Here is a 17,522-nt window from a genome sequence, read left to right as displayed (position 1 = left end):
GCGAGGACAGTGTGGTGACAGTGCGGGGACAATGCGGGACAGTGCGGAAACAGTGCGGGGGCAGTGAGGGGACAGTGTGGGGGCAGTGTGGGGACAGTGTGGGGTCAGTGTGGGGACAGTGTGGGGGCAGTGTGGGGACAGTGCGGGGGCAGTGTGTGTCAGTGCGGGCACAGTGCGGGGACAGTGCGGGGGCAGTGCGGGGACAGTGCGGGGACAGTGCAGGGGCAGTGCGAGGACAGTGCGGGGAAAGTGCGGGGACAGTGCCGGGGCAGTGCGGGGACAGTGCGGGGGCAGTGCGGGGACAGTGCGGGGGCAATGCGGGGGAAGTGCGGGGACAGTGCGGGGGCAGTGCGGGGACAGTGCAGGGGCAGTGTGGAGACAGTGCAGGGACAGTGCGGGGGCAGTGTGGGGACAGTGCGTGCGGGGTCAGTGTAGGGACAGTGCGGGGACAGTGCGGGGACAGTGCGGAGACAGTGCGCGGGCAGTGTGGGGACAGTGCGGGGACAGTGTGGGGACAGTGCGGGGACCGTGCGGGGACAGTGCGGGGACGCTGCGTGCGGGGACAGTGTAGGGACAGTGCGGGGACAGTGCAGGGACAGTGCGGGGGCAGTGTGGGGGCAGTGTGGGGACAGTGCGCGGGCAGTGTGGGGACAGTGCGGGGACAGTGCGGGGACAGTGCGGGGACAGTGTGGGGACAGTGTGGGGACAGTCCGTGGACAGTGCGGGGGCAGTGTGGGGATAGTGCGGGGGAAGTGTGGGGACAGTGCGGGAGCAGTGTGGGGACAGTGTGGGGACAGTCCGGGGACAGTGTGGGGATAGTGCGGGGACAGTGTGGGGACAGTGCGGGAGCAGTGTGGGGACAGTGTGGGGACAGTGTGGGGACAGTGCGGGAGCAGTGTGGGGATAGTGCGGGGGCAGTGTGTGGACAGTGCGGGAGCAGTGTGGGGACAGTGTGGGGACAGTCCGGGGACAGTGTGGGGATAGTGCGGGGACAGTGTGGGGACAGTGCGGGAGCAGTGAGGGGACAGTGTGGGGACAGTGTGGGGACAGTGCGGGAGCAGTGTGGGGATAGTGCGGGGGCAGTGTGGGGACAGTGCGGGAGCAGTGTGGGGACAGTGTGGGGACAGTGCGGGGACAGTGTGGGGACAGTGCGGGAGCAGTGTGGGGACAGTGTGGGGACAGTGTGGGGACAGTGCGGGAGCAGTGTCGGGACAGTGTGGGGACAGTCCATGGACAGTGTGGGGATAGTGCGGGGACAGTGTGGGGACAGTGCGGGAGCAGTGTGGGGACAGTGTGGGGACAGTCCGGGTCAGTGTGGGGACAGTGTGGGGACAGTGTGGGGACAGTGCGGGAGCAGTGCGGGGGTAGTGTGGGGACAGTGCGGGGACAGTGTGGGGGCAGTGTGGGGACAGTGCGGGAGCAGTGTGGGGACAGTGCGGGAGCAGTGCGGGGGCAGTGTGGGGACAGTGTGGGGACAGTCCGGGGACAGTGTGGGGACAGTGTGGGGACAGTGCGGGAGCAGTGCGGGGGCAGTGTGGGGACAGTGCGGGGACAGTGTGGGGGCAGTGTGGGGACAGTGCGGGAGCAGTGTGGGGACATTGTGGGGACAGTCCGGGGACAGTGTGGGGACAGTGTGGGGACAGTGTGGGGACAGTGCGGGGACAGTGTGAGGACAGTGTGGGGACAGTGTGGGGACAGTGTGGGGATAGTGCGGGGACAGTGCGGGAGCAGTGTGGGGACAGTGTGGGGACAGTGTGGGGACAGTGCGGGGACAGAGCAGAGACAGTGCGGGGACAGTGTGGGGACAGTGCGGGGACAGTGCGGGGACAGTGTGGGGACAGTGCGGGGACAGTGCGGGCACAGTGTGGGGGCAGTGACAGTGCGGGGACAGTGTGGGGGCAGTGCGGGGGCAGTGCAAGGATAGTGTGGGGGCAGTGCGGGGGCACTGCAGAGACAGTGCGGGGACAGTGCGGGGGCAGTGCGAGGACAGTGTGGTGACAGTGCGGGGACAGTGCGGGGACAGTGCGGGCACAGTGTGGGGGCAGTGACAGTGCGGGGACAGTGTGGGGGCAGTGCGGGGGCAGTGCAAGGATAGTGTGGGGGCAGTGCGGGGGCACTGCAGAGACAGTGCGGGGACGGTGCGGGGGCAGTGTGGGGGCAGTGTGGTGGCAGTGTCGGGACAGTGCAGGGACAGTGCGGGACAGTGTGGGGGCAGTGTGGTGGCAGTGTCGGGACAGTGCACGGCAGTGTGGGGACAGTGCGGGGACAGAGCAGAGACAGTGCGGGGACAGTGTGGGGACAGTGCGGGGACAGTGCGGGGACAGTGTGGGGACAGTGCGGGGACAGTGCGGGCACAGTGCGGGGACAGTGTGGGGCAGTGCGGGGGCAGTGCAAGGACAGTGTGGGGACAGTGCGGGGGCACTGCAGAGACAGTGCGGGGACAGTGCGGGACAGTGCGGGGACAGTGCGGGGGCAGTGAGGGGACAGTGTGGGGGCAGTGTGGGGGCAGTGTGGGGACAGTGTGGGGACAGTGCGGGGACAGTGCGGGGGCAGTGTGTGTCAGTGCGGGCACAGTGCGGGGACAGTGCGGGGGCAGTGAGGGGACAGTGTGGGGGCAGTGCGGGGGCAGTGAGGGGACAGTGTGGGGGCAGTGTGGGGGCAGTGTGGGGAAGTGTGGGGACAGTGTGGGGACAGTGCGGGGGCAGTGCGGGGAGAGTGCGGGGACAGTGCCGGGGCAGTGCGGGGGCAGTGCGGGGACAGTGCTGGGGCAGTGCCGGGACAGTGCGGGGGCAATGCGGAGGAAGTGCGGGGACAGTGCGGGGACAGTGCGGGGGCAGTGTGGAGACAGTGCAGGGACAGTGCGGGGGCAGTGTGGGGACAGTGCATGTGGGGACAGTGTAGGGACAGTGCGGGGACAGTGCGGGGGCAGTGTGGGGGCAGTGTGGGGACAGTGCGCGGGCAGTGTGGGGACAGTGCGGGGACAGCGCAGGGACAGTGAGGGGGCAGTGTGGTGGCAGTGTCGGGACAGTGCAGGGACAGTGCGGGACAGTGTGGGGCAGTGTGGTGGCAGTGTCGGGACAGTGCACGGCAGTGTGGGGACAGTGCGGGGACAGAGCAGAGACAGTGCGGGGACAGTGTGGGGACAGTGCGGGGACAGTGCGGGGACAGTGTGGGGACAGTGCGGGGACAGTGCGGGCACAGTGTGGGGGCAGTGACAGTGCGGGGACAGTGTGGGGGCAGTGCGGGGACAGTGCAAGGATAGTGTGGGGGCAGTGCGGGGGCACTGCAGAGACAGTGCGGGGACAGTGCGGGGGCAGTGCGAGGACAGTGTGGTGACAGTGCGGGGACAATGCGGGACAGTGCGGAAACAGTGCGGGGGCAGTGAGGGGACAGTGTGGGGGCAGTGTGGGGACAGTGTGGGGTCAGTGTGGGGACAGTGTGGGGGCAGTGTGGGGACAGTGCGGGGGCAGTGTGTGTCAGTGCGGGCACAGTGCGGGGACAGTGCGGGGGCAGTGCGGGGACAGTGCGGGGACAGTGCAGGGGCAGTGCGAGGACAGTGCGGGGAAAGTGCGGGGACAGTGCCGGGGCAGTGCGGGGACAGTGCGGGGGCAGTGCGGGGACAGTGCGGGGGCAATGCGGGGGAAGTGCGGGGACAGTGCGGGGGCAGTGCGGGGACAGTGCAGGGGCAGTGTGGAGACAGTGCAGGGACAGTGCGGGGGCAGTGTGGGGACAGTGCGTGCGGGGTCAGTGTAGGGACAGTGCGGGGACAGTGCGGGGACAATGCGGAGACAGTGCGCGGGCAGTGTGGGGACAGTGCGGGGACAGTGTGGGGACAGTGCGGGGACCGTGCGGGGACAGTGCGGGGACGCTGCGTGCGGGGACAGTGTAGGGACAGTGCGGGGACAGTGCAGGGACAGTGCGGGGACAGTCCGTGGACAGTGCGGGGGCAGTGTGGGGATAGTGCGGGGGCAGTGTGGGGACAGTGTGGGGACAGTGCGGGAGCAGTGTGGGGACAGTGTGGGGACAGTCCGTGGACAGTGCGGGGGCAGTGTGGGGATAGTGCGGGGGCAGTGTGGGGACAGTGCGGGAGCAGTGTGGGGACAGTGTGGGGACAGTCCGGGGACAGTGTGGGGATAGTGCGGGGACAGTGTGGGGACAGTGCAGGAGCAGTGTGGGGACAGTGTGGGGACAGTGTGGGGACAGTGCGGGAGCAGTGTGGGGATAGTGCGGGGGCAGTGTGGGGACAGTGCGGGAGCAGTGTGGGGACAGTGTGGGGACAGTCCGGGGACAGTGTGGGGATAGTGCGGGGACAGTGTGGGGACAGTGCGGGAGCAGTGTGGGGACAGTGTGGGGACAGTGTGGGGACAGTGCGGGAGCAGTGTGGGGATAGTGCGGGGGCAGTGTGGGGACAGTGCGGGAGCAGTGTGGGGACAGTGTGGGGACAGTGCGGGGACAGTGTGGGGACAGTGCGGGAGCAGTGTGGGGACAGTGTGGGGACAGTGTGGGGACAGTGCGGGAGCAGTGTGGGGACAGTGTGGGGACAGTCCATGGACAGTGTGGGGATAGTGCGGGGACAGTGTGGGGTCAGTGTGGGGACAGTGCGGGAGCAGTGTGGGGACAGTGTGGGGACAGTCCGGGTCAGTGTGGGGACAGTGTGGGGACAGTGTGGGGACAGTGTGGGGACAGTGCGGGAGCAGTGCGGGGGTAGTGTGGGGACAGTGCGGGGACAGTGTGGGGGCAGTGTGGGGACAGTGCGGGAGCAGTGTGGGGACAGTGCGGGAGCAGTGCGGGGGCAGTGTGGGGACAGTGTGGGGACAGTCCGGGGACAGTGTGGGGACAGTGTGGGGACAGTGCGGGAGCAGTGCGGGGGCAGTGTGGGGACAGTGCGGGGACAGTGTGGGGGCAGTGTGGGGACAGTGCGGGAGCAGTGTGGGGACAGTCCGGGGACAGTGTGGGGACAGTGTGGGGACAGTGCGGGGACAGTGTGAGGACAGTGTGGGGACAGTGTGGGGACAGTGTGGGGACAGTGTGGGGACAGTGCGGGGACAGAGCAGAGACAGTGCGGGGACAGTGCGGGGACAGTGTGGGGACAGTGCGGGGACAGTGCGGGGACAGTGTGGGGACAGTGCGGGGACAGTGCGGGCACAGTGTGGGGACAGTGTGGGGACAGTCCGGGGACAGTGTGGGGATAGTGCGGGGACAGTGTGGGGACAGTGCGGGAGCAGTGTGGGGACAGTGTGGGGACAGTGTGGGGACAGTGCGGGAGCAGTGTGGGGATAGTGCGGGGGCAGTGTGGGGACAGTGCGGGAGCAGTGTGGGGACAGTGTGGGGACAGTGCGGGGACAGTGTGGGGACAGTGCGGGAGCAGTGTGGGGACAGTGTGGGGACAGTGTGGGGACAGTGCGGGAGCAGTGTGGGGACAGTGTGGGGACAGTCCATGGACAGTGTGGGGATAGTGCGGGGACAGTGTGGGGTCAGTGTGGGGACAGTGCGGGAGCAGTGTGGGGACAGTGTGGGGACAGTCCGGGTCAGTGTGGGGACAGTGTGGGGACAGTGTGTGGACAGTGCGGGAGCAGTGCGGGGGTAGTGTGGGGACAGTGCGGGGACAGTGTGGGGGCAGTGTGGGGACAGTGCGGGAGCAGTGTGGGGACAGTGCGGGAGCAGTGCGGGGGCAGTGTGGGGACAGTGTGGGGACAGTCCGGGGACAGTGTGGGGACAGTGTGGGGACAGTGCGGGAGCAGTGCGGGGGCAGTGTGGGGACAGTGCGGGGACAGTGTGGGGGCAGTGTGGGGACAGTGCGGGAGCAGTGTGGGGACATTGTGGGGACAGTCCGGGGACAGTGTGGGGACAGTGTGGGGACAGTGCGGGGACAGTGTGAGGACAGTGTGGGGACAGTGTGGGGACAGTGTGGGGACAGTGTGGGGACAGTGCGGGGACAGAGCAGAGACAGTGCGGGGACAGTGTGGGGACAGTGCGGGGACAGTGCGGGGACAGTGTGGGGACAGTGCGGGGACAGTGCGGGCACAGTGTGGGGGCAGTGCGGGGGCAGTGCAAGGATAGTGTGGGGGCAGTGCGGGGGCACTGCAGAGACAGTGCGGGGACAGTGCGGGGGCAGTGCGAGGACAGTGTGGTGACAGTGCGGGGACAGTGCGGGGACAGTGCGGGCACAGTGTGGGGGCAGTGACAGTGCGGGGACAGTGTGGGGGCAGTGCGGGGGCAGTGCAAGGATAGTGTGGGGGCACTGCAGAGACAGTGCGGGGACAGTGCGGGGGCAGTGTGGGGGCAGTGTGGTGGCAGTGTCGGGACAGTGCAGGGACAGTGCGGGACAGTGTGGGGGCAGTGTGGTGGCAGTGTCGGGACAGTGCACGGCAGTGTGGGGACAGTGCGGGGACAGAGCAGAGACAGTGCGGGGACAGTGTGGGGACAGTGCGGGGACAGTGCGGGGACAGTGTGGGGACAGTGCGGGGACAGTGCGGGCACAGTGTGGGGGCAGTGACAGTGCGGGGACAGTGTGGGGGCAGTGCGGGGGCAGTGCAAGGATAGTGTGGGGGCAGTGCGGGGGCACTGCAGAGACAGTGCGGGGACAGTGCGGGGGCAGTGCGAGGACAGTGTGGTGACAGTGCGGGGACAATGCGGGAACAGTGCGGGGGCAGTGAGGGGACAGTGTGGGGGCAGTGTGGGGGCAGTGTGGGGACAGTGTGGGGTCAGTGTGGGGACAGTGTGGGGGCAGTGTGGGGACAGTGCGGGGGCAGTGTGTGTCAGTGCGGGCACAGTGCGGGGACAGTGCGGGGGCAGTGCGGGGACAGTGCGGGGACAGTGCCGGGGCAGTGCGGGGACAGTGCGGGGGCAGTGCGGGGACAGTGCGGGGGCAATGCGGGGGAAGTGCGGGGACAGTGCGGGGGCAGTGCGGGGACAGTGCAGGGGCAGTGTGGAGACAGTGCAGGGACAGTGCGGGGGCAGTGTGGGGACAGTGCGTGCGGGGTCAGTGTAGGGACAGTGCGGGGACAGTGCGGGGACAGTGCGGAGACAGTGCGCGGGCAGTGTGGGGACAGTGCGGGGACAGTGTGGGGACAGCGGGGACCGTGCGGGGACAGTGCGGGGACGCTGCGTGCGGGGACAGTGTAGGGACAGTGCGGGGACAGTGCAGGGACAGTGCGGGGGCAGTGTGGGGGCAGTGTGGGGACAGTGCGCGGGCAGTGTGGGGACAGTGCGGGGACAGTGCAGGGACAGTGCGGGGGCAGTGTGGGGACAGTCCGTGGACAGTGCGGGGGCAGTGTGGGGATAGTGCGGGGGCAGTGTGGGGACAGTGTGGGGACAGTGCGGGAGCAGTGTGGGGACAGTGTGGGGACAGTCCGTGGACAGTGCGGGGGCAGTGTGGGGATAGTGCGGGGGCAGTGTGGGGACAGTGCGGGAGCAGTGTGGGGACAGTGTGGGGACAGTCCGGGGACAGTGTGGGGATAGTGCGGGGACAGTGTGGGGACAGTGCGGGAGCAGTGTGGGGACAGTGTGGGGACAGTGTGGGGACAGTGCGGGAGCAGTGTGGGGATAGTGCGGGGGCAGTGTGGGGACAGTGCGGGGGCAGTGTGGGGACAGTGCGGGGACGCTGCGTGCGGGGACAGTGTAGGGACAGTGCGGGGACAGTGCAGGGACAGTGCGGGGGCAGTGTGGGGGCAGTGTGGGGACAGTGCGCGGGCAGTGTGGGGACAGTGCGGGGACAGTGCGGGGACAGTGCGGGGACAGTGTGGGGACAGTGTGGGGACAGTCCGTGGACAGTGCGGGGGCAGTGTGGGGATAGTGCGGGGGAAGTGTGGGGACAGTGCGGGAGCAGTGTGGGGACAGTGTGGGGACAGTCCGGGGACAGTGTGGGGATAGTGCGGGGACAGTGTGGGGACAGTGCGGGAGCAGTGTGGGGACAGTGTGGGGACAGTGTGGGGACAGTGCGGGAGCAGTGTGGGGATAGTGCGGGGGCAGTGTGTGGACAGTGCGGGAGCAGTGTGGGGACAGTGTGGGGACAGTCCGGGGACAGTGTGGGGATAGTGCGGGGACAGTGTGGGGACAGTGCGGGAGCAGTGAGGGGACAGTGTGGGGACAGTGTGGGGACAGTGCGGGAGCAGTGTGGGGATAGTGCGGGGGCAGTGTGGGGACAGTGCGGGAGCAGTGTGGGGACAGTGTGGGGACAGTGCGGGGACAGTGTGGGGACAGTGCGGGAGCAGTGTGGGGACAGTGTGGGGACAGTGTGGGGACAGTGCGGGAGCAGTGTCGGGACAGTGTGGGGACAGTCCATGGACAGTGTGGGGATAGTGCGGGGACAGTGTGGGGACAGTGCGGGAGCAGTGTGGGGACAGTGTGGGGACAGTCCGGGTCAGTGTGGGGACAGTGTGGGGACAGTGTGGGGACAGTGCGGGAGCAGTGCGGGGGTAGTGTGGGGACAGTGCGGGGACAGTGTGGGGGCAGTGTGGGGACAGTGCGGGAGCAGTGTGGGGACAGTGCGGGAGCAGTGCGGGGGCAGTGTGGGGACAGTGTGGGGACAGTCCGGGGACAGTGTGGGGACAGTGTGGGGACAGTGCGGGAGCAGTGCGGGGGCAGTGTGGGGACAGTGCGGGGACAGTGTGGGGGCAGTGTGGGGACAGTGCGGGAGCAGTGTGGGGACATTGTGGGGACAGTCCGGGGACAGTGTGGGGACAGTGTGGGGACAGTGTGGGGACAGTGCGGGGACAGTGTGAGGACAGTGTGGGGACAGTGTGGGGACAGTGTGGGGATAGTGCGGGGACAGTGCGGGAGCAGTGTGGGGACAGTGTGGGGACAGTGTGGGGACAGTGCGGGGACAGAGCAGAGACAGTGCGGGGACAGTGTGGGGACAGTGCGGGGACAGTGCGGGGACAGTGTGGGGACAGTGCGGGGACAGTGCGGGCACAGTGTGGGGGCAGTGACAGTGCGGGGACAGTGTGGGGGCAGTGCGGGGGCAGTGCAAGGATAGTGTGGGGGCAGTGCGGGGGCACTGCAGAGACAGTGCGGGGACAGTGCGGGGGCAGTGCGAGGACAGTGTGGTGACAGTGCGGGGACAGTGCGGGGACAGTGCGGGCACAGTGTGGGGGCAGTGACAGTGCGGGGACAGTGTGGGGGCAGTGCGGGGGCAGTGCAAGGATAGTGTGGGGGCAGTGCGGGGGCACTGCAGAGACAGTGCGGGGACGGTGCGGGGGCAGTGTGGGGGCAGTGTGGTGGCAGTGTCGGGACAGTGCAGGGACAGTGCGGGACAGTGTGGGGGCAGTGTGGTGGCAGTGTCGGGACAGTGCACGGCAGTGTGGGGACAGTGCGGGGACAGAGCAGAGACAGTGCGGGGACAGTGTGGGGACAGTGCGGGGACAGTGCGGGGACAGTGTGGGGACAGTGCGGGGACAGTGCGGGCACAGTGCGGGGACAGTGTGGGGCAGTGCGGGGGCAGTGCAAGGACAGTGTGGGGACAGTGCGGGGGCACTGCAGAGACAGTGCGGGGACAGTGCGGGACAGTGCGGGGACAGTGCGGGGGCAGTGAGGGGACAGTGTGGGGGCAGTGTGGGGGCAGTGTGGGGACAGTGTGGGGACAGTGCGGGGACAGTGCGGGGGCAGTGTGTGTCAGTGCGGGCACAGTGCGGGGACAGTGCGGGGGCAGTGAGGGGACAGTGTGGGGGCAGTGCGGGGGCAGTGAGGGGACAGTGTGGGGGCAGTGTGGGGGCAGTGTGGGGAAGTGTGGGGACAGTGTGGGGACAGTGCGGGGGCAGTGCGGGGAGAGTGCGGGGACAGTGCCGGGGCAGTGCGGGGGCAGTGCGGGGACAGTGCTGGGGCAGTGCCGGGACAGTGCGGGGGCAATGCGGAGGAAGTGCGGGGACAGTGCGGGGACAGTGCGGGGGCAGTGTGGAGACAGTGCAGGGACAGTGCGGGGGCAGTGTGGGGACAGTGCATGTGGGGACAGTGTAGGGACAGTGCGGGGACAGTGCGGGGGCAGTGTGGGGGCAGTGTGGGGACAGTGCGCGGGCAGTGTGGGGACAGTGCGGGGACAGCGCAGGGACAGTGAGGGGGCAGTGTGGTGGCAGTGTCGGGACAGTGCAGGGACAGTGCGGGACAGTGTGGGGCAGTGTGGTGGCAGTGTCGGGACAGTGCACGGCAGTGTGGGGACAGTGCGGGGACAGAGCAGAGACAGTGCGGGGACAGTGTGGGGACAGTGCGGGGGACAGTGCGGGGACAGTGTGGGGACAGTGCGGGGACAGTGCGGGCACAGTGTGGGGGCAGTGACAGTGCGGGGACAGTGTGGGGGCAGTGCGGGGACAGTGCAAGGATAGTGTGGGGGCAGTGCGGGGGCACTGCAGAGACAGTGCGGGGACAGTGCGGGGGCAGTGCGAGGACAGTGTGGTGACAGTGCGGGGACAATGCGGGACAGTGCGGAAACAGTGCGGGGGCAGTGAGGGGACAGTGTGGGGGCAGTGTGGGGACAGTGTGGGGTCAGTGTGGGGACAGTGTGGGGGCAGTGTGGGGACAGTGCGGGGGCAGTGTGTGTCAGTGCGGGCACAGTGCGGGGACAGTGCGGGGGCAGTGCGGGGACAGTGCGGGGACAGTGCAGGGGCAGTGCGAGGACAGTGCGGGGAAAGTGCGGGGACAGTGCCGGGGCAGTGCGGGGACAGTGCGGGGGCAGTGCGGGGACAGTGCGGGGGCAATGCGGGGGAAGTGCGGGGACAGTGCGGGGGCAGTGCGGGGACAGTGCAGGGGCAGTGTGGAGACAGTGCAGGGACAGTGCGGGGGCAGTGTGGGGACAGTGCGTGCGGGGTCAGTGTAGGGACAGTGCGGGGACAGTGCGGGGACAATGCGGAGACAGTGCGCGGGCAGTGTGGGGACAGTGCGGGGACAGTGTGGGGACAGTGCGGGGACCGTGCGGGGACAGTGCGGGGACGCTGCGTGCGGGGACAGTGTAGGGACAGTGCGGGGACAGTGCAGGGACAGTGCGGGGACAGTCCGTGGACAGTGCGGGGGCAGTGTGGGGATAGTGCGGGGGCAGTGTGGGGACAGTGTGGGGACAGTGCGGGAGCAGTGTGGGGACAGTGTGGGGACAGTCCGTGGACAGTGCGGGGGCAGTGTGGGGATAGTGCGGGGGCAGTGTGGGGACAGTGCGGGAGCAGTGTGGGGACAGTGTGGGGACAGTCCGGGGACAGTGTGGGGATAGTGCGGGGACAGTGTGGGGACAGTGCAGGAGCAGTGTGGGGACAGTGTGGGGACAGTGTGGGGACAGTGCGGGAGCAGTGTGGGGATAGTGCGGGGGCAGTGTGGGGACAGTGCGGGAGCAGTGTGGGGACAGTGTGGGGACAGTCCGGGGACAGTGTGGGGATAGTGCGGGGACAGTGTGGGGACAGTGCGGGAGCAGTGTGGGGACAGTGTGGGGACAGTGTGGGGACAGTGCGGGAGCAGTGTGGGGATAGTGCGGGGGCAGTGTGGGGACAGTGCGGGAGCAGTGTGGGGACAGTGTGGGGACAGTGCGGGGACAGTGTGGGGACAGTGCGGGAGCAGTGTGGGGACAGTGTGGGGACAGTGTGGGGACAGTGCGGGAGCAGTGTGGGGACAGTGTGGGGACAGTCCATGGACAGTGTGGGGATAGTGCGGGGACAGTGTGGGGTCAGTGTGGGGACAGTGCGGGAGCAGTGTGGGGACAGTGTGGGGACAGTCCGGGTCAGTGTGGGGACAGTGTGGGGACAGTGTGGGGACAGTGTGGGGACAGTGCGGGAGCAGTGCGGGGGTAGTGTGGGGACAGTGCGGGGACAGTGTGGGGGCAGTGTGGGGACAGTGCGGGAGCAGTGTGGGGACAGTGCGGGAGCAGTGCGGGGGCAGTGTGGGGACAGTGTGGGGACAGTCCGGGGACAGTGTGGGGACAGTGTGGGGACAGTGCGGGAGCAGTGCGGGGGCAGTGTGGGGACAGTGCGGGGACAGTGTGGGGGCAGTGTGGGGACAGTGCGGGAGCAGTGTGGGGACAGTCCGGGGACAGTGTGGGGACAGTGTGGGGACAGTGCGGGGACAGTGTGAGGACAGTGTGGGGACAGTGTGGGGACAGTGTGGGGACAGTGTGGGGACAGTGCGGGGACAGAGCAGAGACAGTGCGGGGACAGTGCGGGGACAGTGTGGGGACAGTGCGGGGACAGTGCGGGGACAGTGTGGGGACAGTGCGGGGACAGTGCGGGCACAGTGTGGGGACAGTGTGGGGACAGTCCGGGGACAGTGTGGGGATAGTGCGGGGACAGTGTGGGGACAGTGCGGGAGCAGTGTGGGGACAGTGTGGGGACAGTGTGGGGACAGTGCGGGAGCAGTGTGGGGATAGTGCGGGGGCAGTGTGGGGACAGTGCGGGAGCAGTGTGGGGACAGTGTGGGGACAGTGCGGGGACAGTGTGGGGACAGTGCGGGAGCAGTGTGGCGACAGTGTGGGGACAGTGTGGGGACAGTGCGGGAGCAGTGTGGGGACAGTGTGGGGACAGTCCATGGACAGTGTGGGGATAGTGCGGGGACAGTGTGGGGTCAGTGTGGGGACAGTGCGGGAGCAGTGTGGGGACAGTGTGGGGGCAGTGTGGGGACAGTGCGGGAGCAGTGTGGGGACAGTGCGGGAGCAGTGCGGGGGCAGTGTGGGGACAGTGTGGGGACAGTCCGGGGACAGTGTGGGGACAGTGTGGGGACAGTGCGGGAGCAGTGCGGGGGCAGTGCGGGAGCAGTGCGGGGGTAGTGTGGGGACAGTGCGGGGACAGTGTGGGGGCAGTGTGGGGACAGTGCGGGAGCAGTGTGGGGACAGTGCGGGAGCAGTGCGGGGGCAGTGTGGGGACAGTGTGGGGACAGTCCGGGGACAGTGTGGGGACAGTGTGGGGACAGTGTGGGGACAGTGCGGGAGCAGTGCGGGGGTAGTGTGGGGACAGTGCGGGGACAGTGTGGGGGCAGTGTGGGGACAGTGCGGGAGCAGTGTGGGGACAGTGCGGGAGCAGTGCGGGGGCAGTGTGGGGACAGTGTGGGGACAGTCCGGGGACAGTGTGGGGACAGTGTGGGGACAGTGCGGGAGCAGTGCGGGGGCAGTGTGGGGACAGTGCGGGGACAGTGTGGGGGCAGTGTGGGGACAGTGCGGGAGCAGTGTGGGGACATTGTGGGGACAGTCCGGGGACAGTGTGGGGACAGTGTGGGGACAGTGCGGGGACAGTGTGAGGACAGTGTGGGGACAGTGTGGGGACAGTGTGGGGACAGTGTGGGGACAGTGCGGGGACAGAGCAGAGACAGTGCGGGGACAGTGTGGGGACAGTGCGGGGACAGTGCGGGGACAGTGTGGGGACAGTGCGGGGACAGTGCGGGCACAGTGTGGGGGCAGTGCGGGGGCAGTGCAAGGATAGTGTGGGGGCAGTGCGGGGGCACTGCAGAGACAGTGCGGGGACAGTGCGGGGGCAGTGCGAGGACAGTGTGGTGACAGTGCGGGGACAGTGCGGGGACAGTGCGGGCACAGTGTGGGGGCAGTGACAGTGCGGGGACAGTGTGGGGGCAGTGCGGGGGCAGTGCAAGGATAGTGTGGGGGCAGTGCGGGGGCACTGCAGAGACAGTGCGGGGACAGTGCGGGGGCAGTGTGGGGGCAGTGTGGTGGCAGTGTCGGGACAGTGCAGGGACAGTGCGGGACAGTGTGGGGGCAGTGTGGTGGCAGTGTCGGGACAGTGCACGGCAGTGTGGGGACAGTGCGGGGACAGAGCAGAGACAGTGCGGGGACAGTGTGGGGACAGTGCGGGGACAGTGCGGGGACAGTGTGGGGACAGTGCGGGGACAGTGCGGGCACAGTGTGGGGGCAGTGACAGTGCGGGGACAGTGTGGGGGCAGTGCGGGGGCAGTGCAAGGATAGTGTGGGGGCAGTGCGGGGGCACTGCAGAGACAGTGCGGGGACAGTGCGGGGGCAGTGCGAGGACAGTGTGGTGACAGTGCGGGGACAATGCGGGAACAGTGCGGGGGCAGTGAGGGGACAGTGTGGGGGCAGTGTGGGGGCAGTGTGGGGACAGTGTGGGGTCAGTGTGGGGACAGTGTGGGGGCAGTGTGGGGACAGTGCGGGGGCAGTGTGTGTCAGTGCGGGCACAGTGCGGGGACAGTGCGGGGGCAGTGCGGGGACAGTGCGGGGACAGTGCCGGGGCAGTGCGGGGACAGTGCGGGGGCAGTGCGGGGACAGTGCGGGGGCAATGCGGGGGAAGTGCGGGGACAGTGCGGGGGCAGTGCGGGGACAGTGCAGGGGCAGTGTGGAGACAGTGCAGGGACAGTGCGGGGGCAGTGTGGGGACAGTGCGTGCGGGGTCAGTGTAGGGACAGTGCGGGGACAGTGCGGGGACAGTGCGGAGACAGTGCGCGGGCAGTGTGGGGACAGTGCGGGGACAGTGTGGGGACAGCGGGGACCGTGCGGGGACAGTGCGGGGACGCTGCGTGCGGGGACAGTGTAGGGACAGTGCGGGGACAGTGCAGGGACAGTGCGGGGGCAGTGTGGGGGCAGTGTGGGGACAGTGCGCGGGCAGTGTGGGGACAGTGCGGGGACAGTGCAGGGACAGTGCGGGGGCAGTGTGGGGACAGTCCGTGGACAGTGCGGGGGCAGTGTGGGGATAGTGCGGGGGCAGTGTGGGGACAGTGTGGGGACAGTGCGGGAGCAGTGTGGGGACAGTGTGGGGACAGTCCGTGGACAGTGCGGGGGCAGTGTGGGGATAGTGCGGGGGCAGTGTGGGGACAGTGCGGGAGCAGTGTGGGGACAGTGTGGGGACAGTCCGGGGACAGTGTGGGGATAGTGCGGGGACAGTGTGGGGACAGTGCGGGAGCAGTGTGGGGACAGTGTGGGGACAGTGTGGGGACAGTGCGGGAGCAGTGTGGGGATAGTGCGGGGGCAGTGTGGGGACAGTGCGGGGGCAGTGTGGGGACAGTGTGGGGACAGTCCGGGGACAGTGTGGGGATAGTGCGGGGACAGTGTGGGGACAGTGCGGGAGCAGTGTGGGGACAGTGTGGGGACAGTGCGGGAGCAGTGTGGGGACAGTGTGGGGACAGTCCGTGGACAGTGTGGGGATAGTGCGGGGACAGTGTGGGGTCAGTGTGGGGACAGTGCGGGAGCAGTGTGGGGACAGTGTGGGGACAGTCCGGGTCAGTGTGGGGACAGTGTGGGGACAGTGTGGGGACAGTGTGGGGACAGTGCGGGAGCAGTGCGGGGGTAGTGTGGGGACAGTGCGGGGACAGTGTGGGGGCAGTGTGGGGACAGTGCGGGAGCAGTGTGGGGACAATGCGGGAGCAGTGCGGGGGCAGTGTGGGGACAGTGTGGGGACAGTCCGGGGACAGTGTGGGGACAGTGTGGGGACAGTGCGGGAGCAGTGCGGGGGCAGTGTGGGGACAGTGCGGGGACAGTGTGGGGGCAGTGTGGGGACAGTGCGGGAGCAGTGTGGGGACATTGTGGGGACAGTCCGGGGACAGTGTGGGGACAGTGTGGGGACAGTGTGGGGACAGTGCGGGGACAGTGTGAGGACAGTGTGGGGACAGTGTGGGGACAGTGTGGGGATAGTGCGGGGACAGTGCGGGAGCAGTGTGGGGACAGTGTGGGGACAGTGTGGGGACAGTGTGAGGACAGTGTGGGGACAGTCCGGGGACAGTGTGGGGATAGTGCGGGGACAGTGTGGGGACAGTGTGGGAACAATGTGGGGACAGTGTGGGGACAGTGTGGGGACAGTGTGGGGGCAGTGTGGGGACAGTGCGGGGGCTGTGTGGGGACAGTGCGGGGGCAGTGTGGGGACAGTGTGGGGGCAGTGTGGGGACAGTGTGGGGACAGTGCGGGGGCTGTGTGGGGACAGTGTGGGGACAGTGTGGGGACAGTGTGGGGACAGTGCGGGGACAGTGCGGAGACAGTGTGGGGACAGTGTGGGGATAGTGTGGGGGCAGTGTGGGGACAGTGCGGGAGCAGTGTGGGGACAGTGTGGGGGCTGTGTGGGGACAGTGCAGGGGCAGTGTGGGGACAGTGTGGGGGCAGTGTGGGGACAGTGTGGGGGCAGTGCGAGGGCTGTGTGGGGACAGTGCGGGGGCTGTGTGGGGACAGTGCGGGGGCAGTGTGGGGACAGTGTGGGGACAGTGTGGGGGCAGTGTGGGGACAGTGTGGGGACAGTCCGGGGACAGTGTGGGGACAGTGCGGGGGCTGTGTGGGGACAGTGCGGGGGCAGTGTGGGGACAGTGTGGGGGCAGTGTGGGGACAGTGTGGGGACAGTGCGGGGGCAGTGTGGGGACAGTGTGGGGACAGTGCGGGGGCAGTGTGGGGACAGTGCGGGGGCTGTGTGGGGACAGTGTGGGGACAGTGCGGGGGCAGTGTGGGGACAGTGTGGGGACAGTGTGGGGACAGTGCGGGGGCAGTGTGGGGATAGTGCGGGGGCAGTGTGGGGACAGTGTGGAGACAGTGTGGGGACAGTGCGGGGGCAGTGTGGGGACAGTGTGGGGGCTGTGTGGGGACAGTGCGGGGACAGTGCGGAGACAGTGTGGGGACAGTGTGGGGACAGTCCGGGGACAGTGTGGGGACAGTGCGGAGACAGTGTGGGGACAGTGTGGGGACAGTCCGGGGACAGTGTGGGGACAGTGTGGGGACAGTGTGGGGACAGTGCGGGGACAGTGCGGGGACAGTGCAGGGACAGTGCGGGGACAGTGCGGGGGCAGTGCGGGGACAGTGCGGGGGCAGTGCGGGGGCAGTGCGGGGACAGTGCGGGGACAGTGCGGGGGCAGTGCGGGGGCAGTGCGGGGGCAGTGCGGGGGACAGTGCGGAGACAGTGTGGGGACAGTGCGGGAGCAGTGCGGCGACAGTGCGGAGACAGTGTGGGGACAGTGTGGGGACAGTCCGGGGACAGTGTGGGGACAGTGCGGAGACAGTGTGGGGACAGTGTGGGGACAGTCCGGGGACAGTGTGGGGACAGTGTGGGGACAGTCCGGCGACAGTGTGGGGACATTGTGGGGACAGTGCGGGGGCAGTGCGGGGGTAGTGCGGGGACAGTGTGGGGACAGTGTGGGGACAGTGCGGGGACAGTGCGGGGGCAGTGCAGGGACAGTGCGGGGACAGTGCAGGGACAGTGCAGGGACAGTGCGGGGGCAGTGTGGCGACAGTGTGGCGACAGTGCGGGGGCAGTGCGGGGGCAGTGTGGGGACAGTGCGGGGGCAGTGTGGGGACAGTGTGGCGACAGTGCGGGGACAGTGCGGGGGCAGTGTGGGGACAGTCCGGGGACAGTGTGGGGACAGTGTGGCGGCAGTGCGGGGACAGTGCGGGGGCAGTGTGGGGACAGTGCGGGGGTAGTGCGGGGGCAGTGTGGGGACAGTGTGGGGACAGTGCGGGGACAGTGCGGGGGCAGTGCAGGGACAGTGCGGGGACAGTGCAGGGACAGTGCGGGGACAGTGCGGGGGCAGTGTGGGGACAGTGTGGCGACAGTGCGGGGACAGTGCGGGGGCAGTGCAGGGACAGTGTGGGGACAGTGTGGGGGCAGTGTGGGGATAGTGCGGGGGCAGTGC

The 17,522-nt window shown here is 68.4% G+C and overlaps 1 protein-coding gene across 1 annotated transcript in view; it reads left to right on the top strand.

Annotated features, from left to right (window-relative positions):
• Positions 1-17,522, top strand: part of LOC140391488 (uncharacterized) — a 333,618-nt gene that overhangs the window by 221,108 nt on the left and 94,988 nt on the right. The gene's annotated exons all lie outside the window — the stretch shown is intronic.

This window comes from Scyliorhinus torazame, chromosome 15, assembly GCF_047496885.1.
Source record: "Scyliorhinus torazame isolate Kashiwa2021f chromosome 15, sScyTor2.1, whole genome shotgun sequence".
NCBI lineage: Eukaryota > Metazoa > Chordata > Chondrichthyes > Carcharhiniformes > Scyliorhinidae > Scyliorhinus > Scyliorhinus torazame.
Note: the sequence above shows the minus strand (reverse complement) of the source record. Positions and strands in the feature narration are given on the sequence as shown.